The sequence below is a fragment of the Episyrphus balteatus genome, chromosome 2 (genome assembly GCF_945859705.1).
Source record: "Episyrphus balteatus chromosome 2, idEpiBalt1.1, whole genome shotgun sequence".
Taxonomy (NCBI): Eukaryota; Metazoa; Arthropoda; class Insecta; order Diptera; family Syrphidae; genus Episyrphus; species Episyrphus balteatus.
This window is the reverse complement of record NC_079135.1, coordinates 4,785,987-4,805,770: the sequence shown is the minus strand read 5'-3', so window position 1 is coordinate 4,805,770 and position 19,784 is coordinate 4,785,987. Positions and strand designations below refer to the sequence as shown.

General features: G+C 28.6%; 1 protein-coding gene across 14 annotated transcripts in view; it reads right to left on the bottom strand.

Moving 5' to 3' along the window:
* Positions 1-19,784, bottom strand: part of LOC129908683 (protein alan shepard) — a 487,297-nt gene that overhangs the window by 444,928 nt on the left and 22,585 nt on the right. Inside the window, exon 1 of one of the 14 annotated variants that reach the window (XM_055985371.1) lies at positions 18,369-18,545. The exons of the other annotated variants lie outside the window; for them this stretch is intronic. The gene's annotated coding sequence lies outside the window, so the exon portion shown is untranslated. Of the gene's footprint in view, positions 1-18,368; positions 18,546-19,784 lie in introns of those variants that run through there. 14 annotated transcript variants of the gene reach the window in all.

Sequence of the window (19,784 nt, the reverse complement as noted above, 5' to 3'; positions counted from 1 at the left end):
ATGTGATTGTATGGGACCGCGCGCACATGCAAAAACTATTAGGTCGGTGGTTTCATCAACTAAACGATTTGTGTTTTGTGACAAACTAAACGGTTGGGCCAACCAGTGAGGGAACTGCGGTAATCTCTTGTTTTAATTTCGACATGGTTGTCTTCTAAAATTTATTACGTTTTTTGTAAACATCGCACAGGTATGATTGAAGCATAATATTAAATGTGAAATGATAAGCTTTCCGGTGATATAAAATTTATTATATAGGTTGTCATAACAAAAACTGGGCAACAGTTTGATATTTTTTTTTTACTTCTTTTGATGAAAATTGATTGCATTCAAAAAATTCCAGCTCATTTTGTAGATGGCGTAAAGACATGATAAAGGTAAAAATTTAAAGCTAAAATAATAAGCTTTCAGATGATATAAAATTTTTAGTATGTTGTCATATAAAAACATTGACAAAATTTTGTATAAAGAAAAAAAAAACTTGATTTTTATTTCTTTTTTTCATGAAAAATTACTGATTTCAATAAATTATTATTATTATGCTTTGAATCCAATCTACAGATGGTTTTATTCGTTAGAAAAAATATAAGGATTTCAGATTCTATAAGTATTTTTGTTACTTTTCACATAAAAAAAAAATGAGAAAAGAAAGAAAAAATATCATTTTAGCGCCTTTTTTTTTGTGAAATATAATTGGGTTCAAAAAATTATAGCTTCTTGGTTTTCATTTTTTCCCACTCGAAATATTTAACTGGCTCTTTTGATTCTGTATTCGTGTAGCAAGTGAAACCACACTGCCAAATTTTATTCGAGTACCATTATTTTAAATAGCTTTCCGCTTATATTTGGTTTTAAGTCTTATGGTAAAAACTGCAGTGTTATCCCAAATGCATTCTATTTGTAATAACTAATATCTTCTTTAAATTAATATTACTGAAACAAGTGCCCAAAATTTGGCTTTATTTTACTTTGGACTGTTAATTTTTCTATCAAAATAATAAAAAAAAAAAAAAAAAACTGTTAAATAAGCAAGTCTGGTAAATTTATCGTACCCCGATTGATTTTCTCAAATTGAAACTAGAATTTAGGAGCTCAAAATCGAGGTCAGAATTCTTATAGAAACGTTAAATACAGTCCACATTTGTTAAATACAGTGTAAACTCACCCTAATTTCCACTAGACGGTTTGCTTTCCGCCCAAAACAAACTCGTTTATTTTCATGACAAAACGACATTTTTGGAGAAATAGCAAATATTTACATATAGCTTTACCCAAAATCTGAGAAAACTATTAGAAAAAGCAGGGTGCTTTCAAATTTCTCCTCAACCCATCTAACAATTCTACAACAACCCATGTAAACCTCTGTTATAAAATGATTGCTTCTCTAAAGGTTCTCCCTTGTTCGTATAAAGAATAAACATCCCTGGAAGGATGAAAATTCTATTAAAAGATTTGGATTTCCGGTTTAGAAACATTTCCCGGGTGTACAGTGAGTATTTTATGGATATTCTACACCCAAAACTCTCATTATTTAACCCGGCTTCCTACTATTTCCCGGAATAGAGTTGCCAAGGGTAGAAAAATATTGAAAAACATAAACCTTAACCTCCAAAAAAATAAAGAAGAAAAAAAATACTGAAAACAAAAAGGCAAACAAACAAACAAAAAAAAAAGGAACAAGGAAGCATTTTATGTGCGTGTTATGTTCATTTGCTTTTTAGAAAGCGCGAAAGAAGCGTTATAAAGTTTAATTAGTCAAAGCGTGGTGCTAGGCAGTGATGGGTTTTACCAGCCCTCACTCTTTTGGGATTTGGATAATTTTATACATATTTCCATTTCCATCCAAAGGAGCTTAAGCTTTATTCAAAAATTATAATATTCCAACCGTCATCGTTGTCGTTTTTGCATAGCACACGCTAAAATGTTTGGGCCATGTTTTCTAAGAAATGTGCGATAACAATAGCACCACCCGCGCACGTATAACGACACACAGCAGCGCCTATTATAAGGAATCGCAAGAATATAACATTTAAGGATGTAAAATTATTCCCGAATCGTGGTGGGATTTGCTGTGTTTTGTGTGAAAATACAAAATTTTTGAAAAGGCACATCCCAGACAGTTTTTTTGGTGCATGAATTTTCAAATTATAACCAAATTGAAATTTATGTTTATGTGTTTAGCGCGCGCAAAAGGATCTTCTTCGAAAAGATGTCTCGAATAAGAAGAAGGATATAAAAAAAGGTACTAAATAAAAGTTAACAACAATATAATAATTGTAAACCAAATAAGTGCAAGAAAATTGATGCAATTAAAAATTATGCTCGATGAGCTTTTACTGCAAAACACACACATAACACATATTTGTCTAAGTGGTTTAATGTGTGGTAGTGGCAGTGGCAATGGCAGGCGGTAGCATATACTACACAGGAAGCCAATCTTCAATTACTGAATTAAATTGTGATTAACGACAAAGGAGCGTGATTACTTCGTGTGCTTCTGCTGCTGAGTTTATTACTGTTGATATTCTTACTGTCTCGTCTGGAGTTTTTTTTTTTTTTTATTTATTTACGTGTGTATGTGGTAAAATGATTTTATTTGGAATATACGCTATTATCCTTAATTTAATGGATTTCTTTAATGCTTTTGCTTAAGTTATGTTTCACATGCAAAAGGCATTATAAACATTAATCATAGGAAATTTTGGAGGCGAATATGGAAGAGGGAGTTGGCTGAACATCTGGTACGCAATATGATTAGCGAAAAAGCGGGAAATATTATAGAGAAAGGTATTTTTTTTTTTTAATATGAATGAAAACGTTATTTGCGTAGATGGGTTTTTAGAAGAAAAATTAGGATGGTGAGTTTAAAAAAAAAAAAACAAACAAACGATTTGTGAAGAATGTTAAGCGACGTACTTTTTTTTATTCGAAAAACAAATTTTTCAATGAATTATCGGTTACTTAAAAATAAGTATGTAAATTATATAAAAAAAAACATTTTTTTCGAAATTTTTATGAAAGTAAAAATTTGAATTAAATGTTTTTTTAAAAACTTTTGTAAAACAGCTTAGTTGAATTGTAACAAATATTTCGGATATGAGCAAATGCGAGAGAAAAAACGCAACGTAAAATTTAAAATGTTCAACGTTGATTTAATGTTGAAAAAATTAACATGAAACTTCTTCAAAATAAAATTGAAACAACGTAAGAAATTTTTTTTATTTTTGTCGGACTTCAGCTTTTGTTGCATACAAAAATTTCGGAACAGTTTAATTTCACGAAAACGGCTAAAACGATTTTGTTAAAAAAATTTAAATGTTAGTATTTAAACGAGGTCTATCTTTTGAAGAAAAAAAAATTTTTTGAAAATCATTATTAACGGTACCTGCCATAGGACCGCATTTTTCAAATCTGATTTTCTGCAAAACTGCTTTTTGTATTTCAACGAAATTTATAAATTTATACAAAAGCATTTATATACTTTAAATATAAGCCAAAAATAAAATTTTGAAAAAAATAATTTTTGGATTTTTAAAAAAATTTTGAAAATTTTTTTTTGAAAAATCAAATTTTCGAAAACGGGACATTGCATTTTTTGAAATTTTGTTTTTAGATGTTGATATTAGTATACATATTAGATATTATTAGTGATATTACAAAATGGCATATAAATTTTATTTTAAAACTTTTTTTTCAAAAAATTATTTATAAAAAATTAGTTTTTTAAAAAACGGCTCTAACGATTTTGAACATTTTTTTTCTAAAAATGCACCTTTTCGCGTTTTGTGAGGCGATTTCATTTCAGATATGTATTGTTTTATTTTTTTGAAAAATTAATTTTATTTTTTTTTTGTTTTTGTTTTTATATACCTACATTTCCCAAGTTTCTATATAAAAAGTCTTAAAAACTTAAGCAACTTAAACTTCAAGAGCAAGTTCGTGCATTTTTTTTTTTAATAAATTGATTTTTTTTTAAGTTGAAACAATTTTGATTTAAAGATGTTTTATAACTGTAAACCACTTTAAACTAACGATGTTCTACTTAAATTTTAAAACTTTCGCCTTCAACGCAAAATCATTCCGTAAAATAGTTGAATCAACGTGGTTTTCGTTGATTTTAAGTTGTTTTTTCAATCAGTGTTACACATTTTTCAGCATGATTAATATTTTTTCGAAGTCAAACTTAACCACACTGACAAAGTGTTTTATGCATCGAATTCAAATCCGATTTATAAATTTCTCAAACACTTTACTTTTTTGAAATAATTAATTTTAAAGTAACATTTTCGAGTTTTTCTTCATATACATATTAGCTGCGTTTTATTTTCCTTTTTACAACAAAAGCAGGATTTTGTTTTGTTATTGTTTCGCAAATAAATAAATGATCTCATCCGGATCACTAGGAAAATAAAACACAGCTATTATTTTAATTTTAAATAGTATTTTAAACATAAGACATTCTTGAAAAATTCTAATGTTGCAATTTACCTTGAAAACTTTGGAAATAGGTGTAATATATTTTTTTTTTTTTTTTTAATTGCAAAAAATATCCCAGAGACAGATTTTTGTTTTTGAAATATGATAAATAAATATCCGAACAACTTGGACCATGAAAAATTCATATTCATAGCATCAAAAACTTTCTGAAAAGTAAACAAATTTTAAAATTTCTAGCCTGTATCTGTTCCTGTTGGAGTTAGAACAAATCGTGTGACTTAAAAAAAGTAGCATTTATGTATGCTTGAAGCATTTTTTCAAAACTTTAATACAAATAAGTTCAGGGAAATGCATTTTTGAATCTTTAAATCAAAAATATTTAAACGAAAATATTAATAATTTACATACATAAACAAAGTTGGTACGTTTTCAAAAAATTGTTTTTCAAAAACATGGAATTTTTTAATTCTAAAAATTAATTTTTTTTTGTAATTATTGCTAATTCAAAAAAAAATATTTGAACTCGTTTAAGGCGCTTTTGTCTTCTTGTTAAACATTTTGCACATAGCCCACCAGTGTCAAAAGTTGTTTATATTCGTGAAAGACAATCACTTTTTTATGGAAAAACAAAAAATTTTCAAAATTAGGAAAAGTATCCAAAAATGGTACAAAAGCTTTTTTTTTCAAAATTTAATTTTTTTTTAACATTTAATTTTTCCTTGGTTTATCTTGAATTTAAACGATATTTTTCAATAAAATCATCAAATAAACTCAGAAAAAATTTGATTTTGCTCATAAAAAAGTTGAAAAGTCATTTAGACCTGCAGAAATATGGTGTTTTATTTCATCTCAAAAGTTCAAACCCTCACAACAGAAAGACTGCTTAATGAGTAAGTCTGAAACTTTGCATACTAATTACAGGTATATGAAGCTTCAATAATTAAGCCTCAGTTTAATCTTATCGCCCATAGAAATAAAATAGCGGTAAATTTTCTAAAAAACCGTAAAAATGCCTATTTTGATAGCTTTTCTAAATTAATCTCAAAAATAAGAAAACATTTTGTTTAACAAAGCAAACTTAATTCCTTTGTAGAGAATTGAATGAAGTTTTTAAATGTGCCCTTGAATGTTCTGTACAGTGATCCGTTGTTGAGATATTGATAGTCAAAGTCAAAAATATGGTTTTTGGTTTGATGACTTATATTGCAGTTTAAAAAAAATCGTAGAAGTTTGAAACAAAATGAATCTTAAAGCCAAATAAATAGCCTTTCTAAAAATAATAATCATTTTATCAGAAAAAATTTTCCCACTTTCTTAGGGGAACAGTAAAAACGAAAAAAAATTGGAAAATTTTGGTTTTTGAACAGTTCCAACAATTTAGCTATTTTACCGTTAGAAAGAAAATATTTTAACATTTAATCCTGAAACTAGAAGAATAGAGCTTTCACATGCTTTTTATTTTGTCATGATGCGATCATTTTTTACTGAGATACAGCCTATCAAAAATCATACTAAAGTCTTTAAAAATGATTACATTTTTTTAAGTTGAGTTATAAGCTTTACAATAAAACGAATAGAAAAATTCTCACAAAAAAATAAAACATAACCAAAATACCAATTGCAAATTAATTTGCTTATAGAAACATAATATTACCATTCAAGTCATGTGTACTCTGTGTCGTTGAGGCATATCAAAAAAATCGTTACAAAGTTTATAGCCACCTCAAAACGACATGAGTCGTCATCTCCCTTACATACAGTTACCGAACAAAAAACCGAAAAAAAAAATAACACGAAATATTACTCCCGAAAAAAAAAAAAGTTGAAGCTTCAAACAATAGACCATCATAACAATAATCATCAAATACAGAAGTGCCAAGATTATGAATCCGTACTTTCGCTTCGCTATATAATATGAGATGGCATTAGTCCTTGGCCATCATTCACTCTTGTAAATGGATCAACCTATATGCTATACGGTGTTTCCGATTTAGCTCGAGAGTGAGAGGATCATATAATCCCGCATGTGGCACCAGAACCAGCAGCAGCAGCAGCAGCAGCAGCACACCAGCGAACCATATCTCAAAATTTATTTGCTTGCGACATACATGGCATACAAAGTAGATGATTAAATGCGTTCTCTCTTCTCGCATATGGAGTCCCAACTCTACCTTATAGCTTGCCGCAAGCTGTGAGAAATCGAATAATAAATCCAAAGGACTGCAATGTTGAAAGCAAAAAAAATAAAAAAAAAACAGGAGAGAAATCGTAATAAAAGGATGACTCTTCAGTCTTTTTCGTTTGGATTGTAAGTTATTTGGGAAAAAGGAATTCGAGAACTAGGATCTTCTTCCTTTTATTTTTTTTCGTCTTGTTTTTTTTTCGGTTCTGGAAACAAACAGACAGACATAGGCACGCAAAATGACAAGGCATGAATAAAATAATGTGGAGAGTCATTCATTTTCTACCTTGGAATCGCTCTATCCATCCGCCATGTTGTATTTTGTGTGTTATAGAACCTGAAATGGGACACATGACATTCGGGGATATAAGTAAAATCCTTTTATCATTATTTTTTTTTTCTTCTTCTTTCCTTTTTTCGAATTAGAATGAACACGTGAATTAAAAAAAAAAAAAAAAATAAGAAAACACAAAAACCAAACTCACTAAACAATTTTAATTTAGTTGGACGACCATATCACTGACTCGACTTCGTGTGCCGTCATCATCGTCAACGCGGCGAAAGAAAGGATGGTAAAGGTGCCACAGGAATACATGCATTAAAAGTATTCATGCATTTGTGAGGGTATCTTCTACACCTTCTACGACGGATTCTTTCTAGCTAAGCCAGCGCCACCACCATTTCCATCGTCATCATTATCATCATCATCATCATCAACGAACGTTGCCTAATGGCGTTTCATTGTATTTCTTTTATTCTCGTTTTTCAGTTGTTGAAGTTTTGTGTGTGCTTAAAGAGTTTGTTATACAGTTAAACCTCCCCCTTCTTCATCTATTAGAAAAGGTATAAGGGTGGTAACATGGTACGCTTCTACACACAGGGTGGCTTCTATAAAACTCTTCATACAAGTTTTGACAAAAAAAAAAGGGTGGCTTATAGCAGAAGAGAGTGTGTTTGGAAAATAATTTTAGGGTTGAACACTTTGTCTAAATGGTTTCATAGAAATTTATAATGAGTGTATAATATTTGCGTAAAAGCTTAGTTTTTGCAAAAGTTTTGAGTTTTTTTGGCATGAAAAAGCATTGAAATGCTTTGAACTTTATAATAGTCTGTCTGTGAATATTGTAACACCTTTTCTGCAATCAAAAATTTGACTTTGAAATTTATCCAGTTTTGATAAGCTTTTTGCAATGTTAATTTTTGATAATTTTCATTTTAACGATTATGATGGGTGAAGTTTGGTATTTTTAGAATATCAGCGGAGGATAAAAAAAAAAGTGAAAGTTTCGTTTAATTGGCCATGAGACGGTTGAATTCGCATTTTGGAAGTTTGTATTTTCTTTTCTTTTGTAATTATTTTTACCAAAAAGATTAACACCTGGATCATGATGTCGCTAAACTTTTTCTTAATGAGTGAAAATTTGAAAGACATTATAAATATGTTTTGAGCTTGTTGGTTATCGTTCATAATGGTTAATTTTTATGAAGACCCTTTTAAAAGAAGTTAAAAGTTTGAATAGTTTTTGTTTTCGACAAAGTTAAAACTTAGTGATGTCAATGACAGATGATGTGATGCTTTCTTTCGAGGTTGACAACAATGGGGGTTTAACATTTTTCGTAAAAAACGTGTTTCTAAAGAATCTCTATTTTCAAGAGACTGAAGGTCAATCAGATGTAAGACCGTGAGAATGTTAAGTTGTGATATTTACTAACATTAAGTTCAAGCTGGTTTTTTTCTACACTACACACCAACACTGAGTAAAATCTATAATGGTTAAGATTAATAGCAGTGGACCTAGATGGCTTCCTTTCGGTAAACCAGAAGGTACATGAAATGTAATAGAATGACAGGATCTCAAACGGGCTTTCAGTTACTCAAATAAGGTTCAGTCATAAGATGAAGAGAGGAGGGATTTAAAGGCTTTTTATTTAAAAACAATTATTTTTTAGCACACCAGACCTTACAAAAGTTTACCTTAAATTAGATGTAAGATTATGACAACTATTTGTATGATACTCGTAGGTAAGTGAAACCCTTATACTAAATATTCCTTTGAAATTCAAATGAAAATGCAGCTTCATATTGGAAAAAATGTAACGAACGATAACGAATCATGCCAAGTATTGCTATCTACAACTTTCGCATCTATTTGGCAGAAGTCGAATACCAATACGATAAAATGTTTAGACCTTTTTGATGTTTTCATACGAGCAAAACTGCTGATCAGTCAGATCATGTTACCAATTAGAAAAAGTAATAAAATCGGTAAGCGCAATATGCGACGGAACCGATCACAACATATAATTTCAGTTTAAACAGCATTATCAAAAAATGAATTTGATTGGCAAATGTAAAAATTAAATTATGATCAAATTACTTTGAAAAAGGTTTATAGTTCTGTTTGTAAGCTTAGTGTGAAAAACCTAAATGTACGCTTAAAAAAAGATAATATGAAAAAATATTTTAAAAAATTGTCATAAATTTTATACTTAAGTCCGAGAAATTACAATAAACAATCCTGTTATAATATTCTACTCTTTACAAAAACTTCTAAAAATATATAATTCATAACATTTTTCTTGTTCATGCTTGCAAAAATGTATTCCGATATTCCATCAAACGTCGCGGCAGATGCTTTTGAAAAACAAAAAAAGTTGCAAAAAAATGTAATTAAAGACAACGGCAACACTTTCAAAAATAAACGATAGCCTTTTTAAAGCTTAAGATTTATAAAACTGCCTTTTTTTTAATATTTTTTAATAATTTTTCTGAAAAACTAATTTTTTTAACATAAAATTGTGAAAAAAATCAAAAAAAATGTATTTAGTTTTAAGTTTTTAAGAACTATTTATTTATTTATATTTCGAATCCAACACAAAATTAGAAGCAAAAATCTCTTTTTAGTTTTTGAGAAAACTGACAGTTACCAAAGCTTCTTTTTTTTCAACAACGCCAACGTTAGAGTGTTCTCTTTACACAATTTTTGAAGTTTCTTCAGGGAGCTTTCCAAGTCTATGCTCAAAATTAGTTTCTACATCAAAATGCGATTTAGTATTATCTTCCAGTGTCATTTGAGTTAAAATTTACTATTAAATTTTTTGTAGCTTTTTCAACATTTTAATATAATTTTGAGCTGATGTTATCGAATTTTTTACAAATGATTATTGCGATTTCAATCAATAATATGTTTATAGGTTATCCCAAGAGAAAAAGTAACGCAGGGATAACTTCACAACTGGTTTATTTAACTATATTTCTGGTCTATTTAACTATATTATGATAAACCAGAAGTAAAGTTATCCCTGGCGTTATTTCTTCTCTGCACTAGGTTGAAAAAAGTCGATTTCTAAACCCTTCTGCAGTTTTGGTCGCTGGCTGAAGGTTTATTAGGCGGGAAGGTCGATTTTCTAAAAAGTCACTTAAAATTAGAAAAAAATAATGAGAACCAAAAGCACTGCTTACAATAACATGCGATACTTTTTAAGAAAGCTTAGTCTATTCTTAAACTTTGGAAAAAAATGTTGAATAAATATTGTTTCAAAAATAAATTCTTTAACGCAAAATTTTGAAAAAAAAAAATATTTTTTGAATAAATTTATTAATAGCTATGGCGTGAAAATGCGCGGTAACCCCATCACGTTTTGCTTATTTCGACTAAAAGTGATAACTGTCAGCTTTATTTATAATTTGTGTCGTCGAACTTTACGCCGGTATTATTAGGTAGTCTGTAAAGAAATTTCCATACCCTACACAATTTTACACAAGTAAATATTCAAGCACGTTAAGCTGTTAGCATTCATTCCGAGATTGAATTCCTATTTGACTCCACTATTAAAATGTGGAAGCCGTAGATTAGCGGAGTTATATTTATCTGAAAATTCATTATTTGTCTAAAAAAAGCACCCTTTTCTGATAACAAATCAAAAAATGTTTGACAAATACGAGGAAAGAAAATAATTTTTCATCTGTACTGATAAATTTCATGGTCTAGACAACTACTGCTCTTGACGAAAAAAATTACCTTTGTATTCTCATCAAAACATTATCAATTTGTTAGATATTTTATACCCGTAAATAATGTCTCCTCTTTTTTTTCTTCAACAACTCGTTTTAATTATTTTCAAAGAAGAAAAATTGAGAAAAAAATACATTTTTATGACCAAAAAAATGTCAACGTTTCCGTTCCAGATGCAATATTCTTTTCGAAACAAAAAAAACAAAAAATTCTTCCTAATTTCAAGACTCTGTATACTGTGCATCATTCTCCTATTTCCTCTTTTGCCCGGAATATTTTTTGGAGCATCACAATTTCTCTCTTCCAATGCAAACCTATACACTATATACGAACAACTGCTGACAGTTGAACTGTTTTCAATTCACCTCTGGCCTATTGCCAAATTAATTATTCCAGACACTATCTCTTTCGCTCCAGTACTCCGAAGAAATGTCAATATTAATTAAAGGACGATTGTATTTCCATTTACAATTATTGTTCAACATTCTATGAAAAAACAACAAAACATCAAGAAAAATTGTATGAAACTTTATTTGTTTGGTTGTGACATTTTTTTTGCAGTTCAGTACATTAGGCCAACATTTTTAACAAAAAAAAAATAATGTTTCAAAAAAACTGGAGAGAATGAGAAAAAAAGAAAAAAAATGACAATTTTAAGAAAATTGGTCAACATCGCTATCTTTTCCCGAGAAGAAGGTTTTTATAGTACCGAACCCCCGTTGCCTACAATAATGTATACAAGTTTTAGTTAAAAAAAAAAAGAATCCTTTGCATCCAGGAGCTTCTCTATACCTCTATTTATAGGTACTGGTATATTTTTTCATTTTCATTTTTTTGTTGCCCATTTCAATAACAATATGAACAGCGATATACTTTTTTCCACGTTCACAAGAGTACAACTATACTAATAGCGTTGTGTCCTGCATAAACTAGATGACTAGTGGAGGAAGAAGCAGGTTCAGAAGTAGAAAGAAGGTGCATTTGGATACCGAAAACTTTAAAGGACAAATAGATTTCTCGTGGTTTGAGTATTTCATTCATGGTATTCATCGACCATAAGTATCGCCTCTTTTTCTCTGTCCCTGGTTTTGGGCTTAAGAACTAAAAAAAAAAAAAAAAAACAAAGAAAAAAAAGTAATAATATTGTATATTGTTTGTGTGAAGTAGTGGCAAAGAGATATTCGTTGTTGTTTGCCTTTTTCGCTGTCGACGACAACAACGACGTCGTGCTTAAGGATACTTTTGGAAAACCACCAAATTGTCGTAGTTTAAAAAAAAAAAAAAATAATAATAAAAAAATACATACACAGGAAAAAAATGAACAAATACAAATACAATACAAGAGGAACGAAAAAATGGATACAATATCTAGGCTACCTTCTAGCCAACACCAAAACCATCATCACAGGCACATGAAATAGTGTACTAGACTTTCGTATACTCTTACTACTGTAGTGATAATGATAATGACGGTGATGACGGCGGCTTTGGTTTTGGCCAAAAAAAAAATATATTTTATGTTGCCCTGTATTTTTTACATCGTTGTGGTGTTTTTTTAGGGAATATAAAAAACTACAACCGACTTTTTTTTTAAACAAACTTCTTTGCCGAAAGGGAGTAATCAATAACTTTTATCACCAAGACAAAAGATACAAATTTTGGACGGAAACAAGGAAAAGATACAGGAGACCATAGAAAAGAAAAAAACGTTAAAAACCTTAGAAGGGCCGATGCCAGAGGCAGTTATTACTGTATTGAGGACAGCAACATTTTTCACTGATGAGCACATAAATGAGATATTTTAAGATTTTTTTTATGGAAAAGTTTTTGATAACGAATGCATTCATTAGGACTTAAAAATCTACTAACTATTAGACTCTCGAAATATTTCATTTGTTCGTATATTTTTCGGAACCTAATTAGCAATCTAAAATCGTATGAAACAAATAGAGGATTGGGATTTTGACCAGTTCCTATGTGTTCATTTATTCCCACATAATTTCTTAACTACTCACTACAGTTTGACAAATGGAGTAACGTTAAAAAATTCATGAGTGTCTCGTAGCTATAGGCTTTGAGACCTTACTTTTAACTGAATATAGCGCTCTCTACAAGCGAAATCATGACGCCGGTTTTTTGTTCACGTGGTACCTTAATACTTAATTTGTTCATGAATACAATTGGTCGGAAATGAGCAGTTCTCTTTTCAAACTTTAGAAGATGCCAATTAAAAGGAGGAAATCCGATGAACGAAGAAAAAATATGCCACACCCTCTGAAATAGCAATAAAGAACTGTACCAAAATTGTTCTTGAAAAGATCGTGCAAATTACCCAAACCATTACAACATAATTTATGATTTAGCTGTTACTAGTACCTTTTCAAACATGAAGTCAGAGGTGATAAAAGTTGGGTTCCGAAAAAAAAAATCAGTACAGAAATCAAAGACAGGACAACTCTTGCTAATCACTATTTTTTGAAGAATTTAGCCCTCCCGCGAAAAACCAAAGACGCGTTATAAAAAAAACATCATTCTAGCCAGTTTCTCTTCACAAGGTTTTCCCATTCTTTTAAGTACTTTTTCACTGCTCCTAAATTGTGTATTTTTGCTGAAATTTAACTCATTTTTGTTAAGTACCTATAAGGTAAGCTCTAACGTCACGTGCCAAATTACTGTCACGTACAGACAAATCTGACTTATGATGCATAAAAAACTATTGTTATGATAAATGTTTTTAAAAGGAAAATCTCATAAAATATTCTTAACCTAGTGTCAACCAAACTGTCACATTTCATAGCTATCATTTTCGTACTGGTCAAATACAAAAAAGATATTACGGCCCTTAATGAAAAACCAACTCCTTTTTTTGCCAAAAATTCTAGATTCTTAGATTTTCAGAAAAGTTCAATTAATTTGCTAAATTTTCAGTGATTAAAAAAAGTATAAGATTTAATTGTACTGATTTTTATTTCACCAAATTTACAATTCGTCGAAAATGAGACCCGAGTATTTTTGATTGTTCTAAGTCCCATCATATTTTGTTCTTTTTATTTAAGGAAAAAACGTACTTGTATAGAAATTGTTCTGTGTCCAATTTTGGGTTTTTAGTTTTTAAAAATATTTAAAAATAGTATGCACCTACTAATGAGGTAAACTTGTATATTTTATTCAAGAGAAAAGAACAAACTTTATAAAAAGCATAACTTGAATGGCAAACGAGCAGAAAATTGTCGCTTTAAACCAATTTTAAACTAAAAAAATCGTCTATTGTAAAATTTGCTTTATATAGAATAATTTTGCTTTACGGCGACTAAGGGCCATTTGCTGAATCGAAACTTAAATAATTTATGTTGAACATAAACTCTTATGCCCTACTGTTTCCTCTCCGTAAACTGTCACATAAGGATTTATGTAGAACTTAAATGCTTAAGTTTCGATTCAGCAAACGGGTCTAAGTGCCCTCACAACAGAATAATTGTTAAAGTTATTAGCAGATTTTTGACCAAAACGTTTTCTAGTGGAATCAGTAAATTAATAATATTTTAAAAAACTTTAAAATAAATTGCACTGGTAAAAAATGCAGTTTGCACCAAAACTTTTTTCCGAGGCACTGTTTAATTTAAGAGACAAGAATTTTAGCTGGTTTTTAAAAAACTACCTACATTGAAGCTATTACAACCCCAAAATTCTTCTACCCAATTATTTTGAGTTTAAAACCTTTCTTCAAAAAAAAAAAAAGAAAAATACAAAAACCTTCCAACAATAAAAGAAATAAACAAATCAATTAAAATAAAATTTAAAATGTTGCCAGCAACTCATAAAGCCATGAAATTAAGTTATTATACCAAAAAAAAAACAACAAAAAAGGGTATAAATTAAAAATGCAATAAACGGTTTCAACGAGCAATTAACGAAAAGCGAGTAATATCTGTCTGTCAGACAGGACAGGATTGGATAGCAGCAGCAGCACAAAAGAAGAAACACAAGAATATGAAAAACGAACACACAACACCATCATAAAAAAAAAAAATTACTAAAAAAGACAAGACAACCAAACGCATGTATCTTCCATAAGTAATACAGCAAAAAAAATGGAGAAAACGTTATATAACGGTTCAATTTCTCTACAGATAGATTTTTTTTTTCGTATTTCTGTGTTTTAAAACTGTGCGACTTCCAAAGAAAAATGTTGCTGGTTTTCTGCTACAAATTTGTTTGTACACTATACTCGCAAACGAACGACAAGTATAGGTTAGGTACATAGGTATTTATGCCATTATTTTGTGTAGAAGTTGCTTTTCTAGGATCCCAGATCCCAGAATTACTACCATAATAATTTCATTTGTGCTTTTTTTTCTTCTTCTTCTTGACGGCTAAACGTTCTCGGTCGGTTGGAGACTCGGAACGTCGAGTCGTCGTCGTTATTGTCGGAACTTTGGCAAGGAGATTGCTGTACCTCTTCTATATTCCGTTTAATACCCAGAAGAAGAAGAATCCCAATCCCAAAGATGGCAAAAAGGAATGAACACGTATTTTTTTCGCACTTCTTTCGGAAAGATGTCTAAGAAGTAATTATAGAAAAGGAAGAACGAACGACAAAAATTTTTGAGCATTTTCATTTTACAATTTTTTTTTTTGTTTTTTTTTCGTTATTTTGTATTTTTTGGGTTTTGTTGTTGTTGTTTCTTTTTTTTCGCTTTTGATTTTCTAATTGTTATCCTTGTAAGGCGGAAATTAAAATTAATTACTCGCGCGCTATGTGACTGTTTGAGTATTATTATTTTTTTTTTGTAGAGATTTCTTGTTATTTTGAAGAAACTTAAAAAATAATTATTGCGGAATAGAGTTGAAAGTTTATTTTTTGGGGGTTCTTGATTATGTTTCTGTTTTTTTTTTTTTTTACTTTGTTTTTGTTAGCATAAGATGGTTTGGTTGGTAGGCTTTTTGAAAGAAGGACCATGAGAATGAAATTATGGGAATTTCACTTGATACATTTTGTCATATAAATTAAGTTATGCAGCTTTTTTGGAATTTCAGCAATTTTAATGACTTGACTTTGGATAACTGCTAGCACTTAACCTTTTTTGTTTGTGTCATTGTTTTATTGCGAGTTCTTATGCAGACCAAAAAGATTATGGTACCTACTGGTTATGAAGGAAATATTTGATGATATAGATGTTGAAATGTCTTCGATTCTTTGTGCTTATTTTAGACTATTAACAAAAAAATATTCTTAAGAATAATATTGTAAACCTTAATCCTATGAAATAAAGAATTTTATCTATCTATCTAACAAAAAAAAGGTGACATACCTGTCACATTAGAAGAATTTAAGAAAAGTGTAGAAACATTAGCCAAAAAAAAATAATTTTGAAAATTACCCCCCCCCCCCCCCCCCACTGTTTTTTTGTATTTTTATGTAAATATCCGTACAACTAGTTTAGTATAATTTTTAACCGGAAAATTGTTGACATTTTAGTTAGTTACTGTTAAAAATAAAATTGAAGGCAAATAATGAGGCCAAAATATCGTCGGCTTAGAGTGAAAAACAGCTAATTCTACTTTTACACTCCTGACAAAAATATTAAAAAATAAAATACATATTTCTAAATGTTTGCGTCAATCCACACACGATCCTTCCTTTTAATGAAAACAATTCAAATTACGATATTAAAATTCTTTCACAAAATTGCATTTTTTGTATTTTTTTTTATCGAGTTTGAATATGCTTTTCACAGTCTTTTACAGTCCCCGACAAAATTCTTCATACGACTTTCAAATTTCAACATTTCAATATCCAATATCTTTTCATATTGTTTCATTTACATTGTTACTAAACTGTTTATAAGATCTGTCTCTTATTTAAATTTTATAGTTCTTAAATACATACATTAGTGCTCTTTTAAGCGAATGGAAAACAAAAGTTCTTATTTTTGCTTCGAAGAATTATGTCGGCCAGTGTAAATAGTACCAATAATAAAAATCGAATTTAACTCGAAATAAAGAGATAATACTAAAAAATTCTCAATTTTCAGGCATAATTTTAACTCATTTTCGAGAAGTACTACATATAATTTCAAACTTAGTAAATATTTAAAGTTAACGAACTGGAATACGTATAAGACTGTACATTATACAAAAAATAAATAAAATTTCGTTTCAAAATGTATTCAACGCAGTTTCTTGTGAAATTTATTAATTTCAAGGTTTTAAGCTTAAAATTGAATTTTTTTTTTCATAGGACCATAATTATGGTAAAAAAAAAAAAACTAATTACACTGGTCAACAAGGTTTTTGTTACAGACACCAAGATATACTTTTCTATAAGTTTTTTGTGTGAGCTGAGCTCGAATCCAAAGTCCGAAAAATTCTATCACATCACGTTTTTGAGATAATCACATTAAACAAACGAAAATATCGCTTTTTGTCAGTTTTCGAGGTTATTTCTTAGCGTTTGACAAATTGTTTTAAATAAATTTGTAACGGTTTCCAAAAAGAAATAAATTTTATCTTTCAAAATCCGATTAAATCTTTTTAATATCTTTTTCTTCTTCGAATAAGTTGAAATCAACGTGTTTGGTATATCTCATGTTTATTTGCTATTAATAGCAAATCTAGAAAATTTCTTTACCAATTGTTTTCAAATTTTGACAAAGAGTTTAATATTTTAACAAATTTCATCGAATTTCTCCCACCCGTGACAGAAAAAAGACAATTTCAAAAATTTTTAAAGATGAGGCGTTTTTCTTTTCACTAAAATTGCAAGGTAGATGTATACCCATATTATGTATAAAATTTGACGGAAAGGAAAAAGTTTTCACCCGTGACGGTTCAAAATTTTATTAGCAAAATAATTCAAATTTTTTTTTATTTTATAAATAACTTAGTTAATGTTTTAATATGTGTATATGGAAATCTTAAAGATTTTTCAACAAATTAAATTTTTTTTATATATTTTTGGATGCATTCATAATCTAATTTGACCTGCTTAGTACTTATTAAAAATATATTTTTTTTTTGTTCATAAGATTCAACAGAGCTTTTTTAGAGCTAAAAACAATCAAAAATTATGTGTACCAAATATTTTGGAAAATGTTTTATTTTATCTAAATTCAGCTCTAGTCCAAGCTTATTATAAAGGCAATTAAATTCCAAAACAATATTTCAACCTTTTCTTTCATTTAATATTCTCTTTAAGCAGATCATAGTTATTTAAATTAACATTTGAATTTTGTGTAAATCCTCAAACACATCATTAAAATATGAAATATCCAATTTAAATCTCAAAACAAAAAGAGAATAATATCAAAGTAAACATAAAAAATTCTTTTGGTCTATCCTCTAATTGGACCTCGACGTATATGTAAATACAGACTTACGAACATACTTTACTGAAATAATAATAATCAAATACCTAAAGGCTTTCTTTCCATTTTTTTTATTAAAAAAAAAAAAAAAAAAAAAAAAAAACAAATATCTTTTGATATAAAATTACAAAAACAAATACACACAATTCACATAAAATAAAAAGGTCAAAATGGCTAAAGGTCACATCATAAAATTATTTTGCCCCGCCATTTTTTTTATTTGATTTAAGTCCATACTTAACATATTTTTATTTTATTAAAAAAAGACAGACAGTAAAAAATAAAATAAAAATATATAAAAGACAAAAAAGACAAGAGGAAAAGATATTTTTGGAAAAAGTATTAAAATATTTTTGTTTTTATTACCAAAACAGGCACAATGCAATAAACACAGGGAGTTGTATTCGGTGTCGCAATCAGGCTGTAGCCGTTGAAGTTTAAAGATTCCGTTTTAAATGTATTCCGTTAAACTGGTTTACGAAAAAAATGTTTACGGGACGTTTTTTTTTTTTTTACTTGATTTTAAATTTTATTTGCTTGAAGGTAGGAGGATTTTTTTTGGGGTTATGTAGTTTTTTTTTTTAGTGAAAACCACAATTTTTTAAATATTTTTTTCTTAAAATCTTGTTTATTATTTTTAATTAATTTTAAGTTTAAGGAATTTTTAAGGATCGCACACTTGTTTCAATTTTTTTTTTTTGAATTGTGTAACAATTTTTTTTGTATTTTTAATTTGCAATTTAGTTTTAAGTTTTTATTTTTATTTTTATTTTTTTTTTTTTTTGTATTTTAATTTAATAACTTAAGTTTTTTTTTATTTTTGTTTGTATTTGGACGTATCCTTTTCAAAGTTAAACGACTTAATAAATTTTAGAAGATAAGACAACTATGGAACTAGATTTTTTTTGTATTTATTTTGTTTTTTTTTCTTTAAATTTAAAAATAAAATTAAGACTTTTTATTTTTTAGTTTAAACTTATTTTTTTCTTTAGTTAAGGGAAAGGGGCACCAAAAGACTTCAAGGCTTTTATTTTTAAGGTTCGTCGAGGGGAGTTTTATGGACTTTACCAACTTTTGATCTTTTAATAACTGTGAAATCACTTTTTCAAACTTACAAAATCACTATTTTAGTATTTTTTCAAGGACAATGATTGAATTCTTTGATAGCAGCAAGTAAAAGTCGTAAGGGTATGCTTTGTTTTTTTTTTTAGTATGGAACTTAGATTGCTTAAAAGGGTTCGTAGAAGATACTTTGTGAGAGTGACAGTATTGTTTTTATTAAATTTCAAAAATATTCTTTTTAAAGGAACAACAATAAGTTTAAGGACATCAAGATTTTTCAAGGACTTTTTTTTTTTTTGCAAATCACTGCCGGTGGAATTAAGATACAAAATTTGAGTAAGTTTTTATTTGACCCAGAAAAGTTTTGTGTAAATAAGTTTAGGAAGTTTTTGTTTTGTTTAAATTATCTATAAAAGAGCACGCAACAAGAAGTAGTTTTTGTCTATTTATCTAAATTGTTTATTTTATTTCAATTTGTCTATAATTTTTGTGTTTTTGAAAAACGACTATAAATGTTTTAATTTTCTATTTTCTATCTCTTTCTGATAAATTAATTTTGGTATAAACACCAAAAAAAATATCAAGAAAACTATTTTATCTTCTTTTTTTCTTTTCTAAAATATAATTTTTTTTTTTTGTAATTTTATTTGAAAAATTTACTAAGCACCATTAAGATTATTTTGTATTTTTTTGAGAAGCAAGAAGCAAGCTAATTTTAAA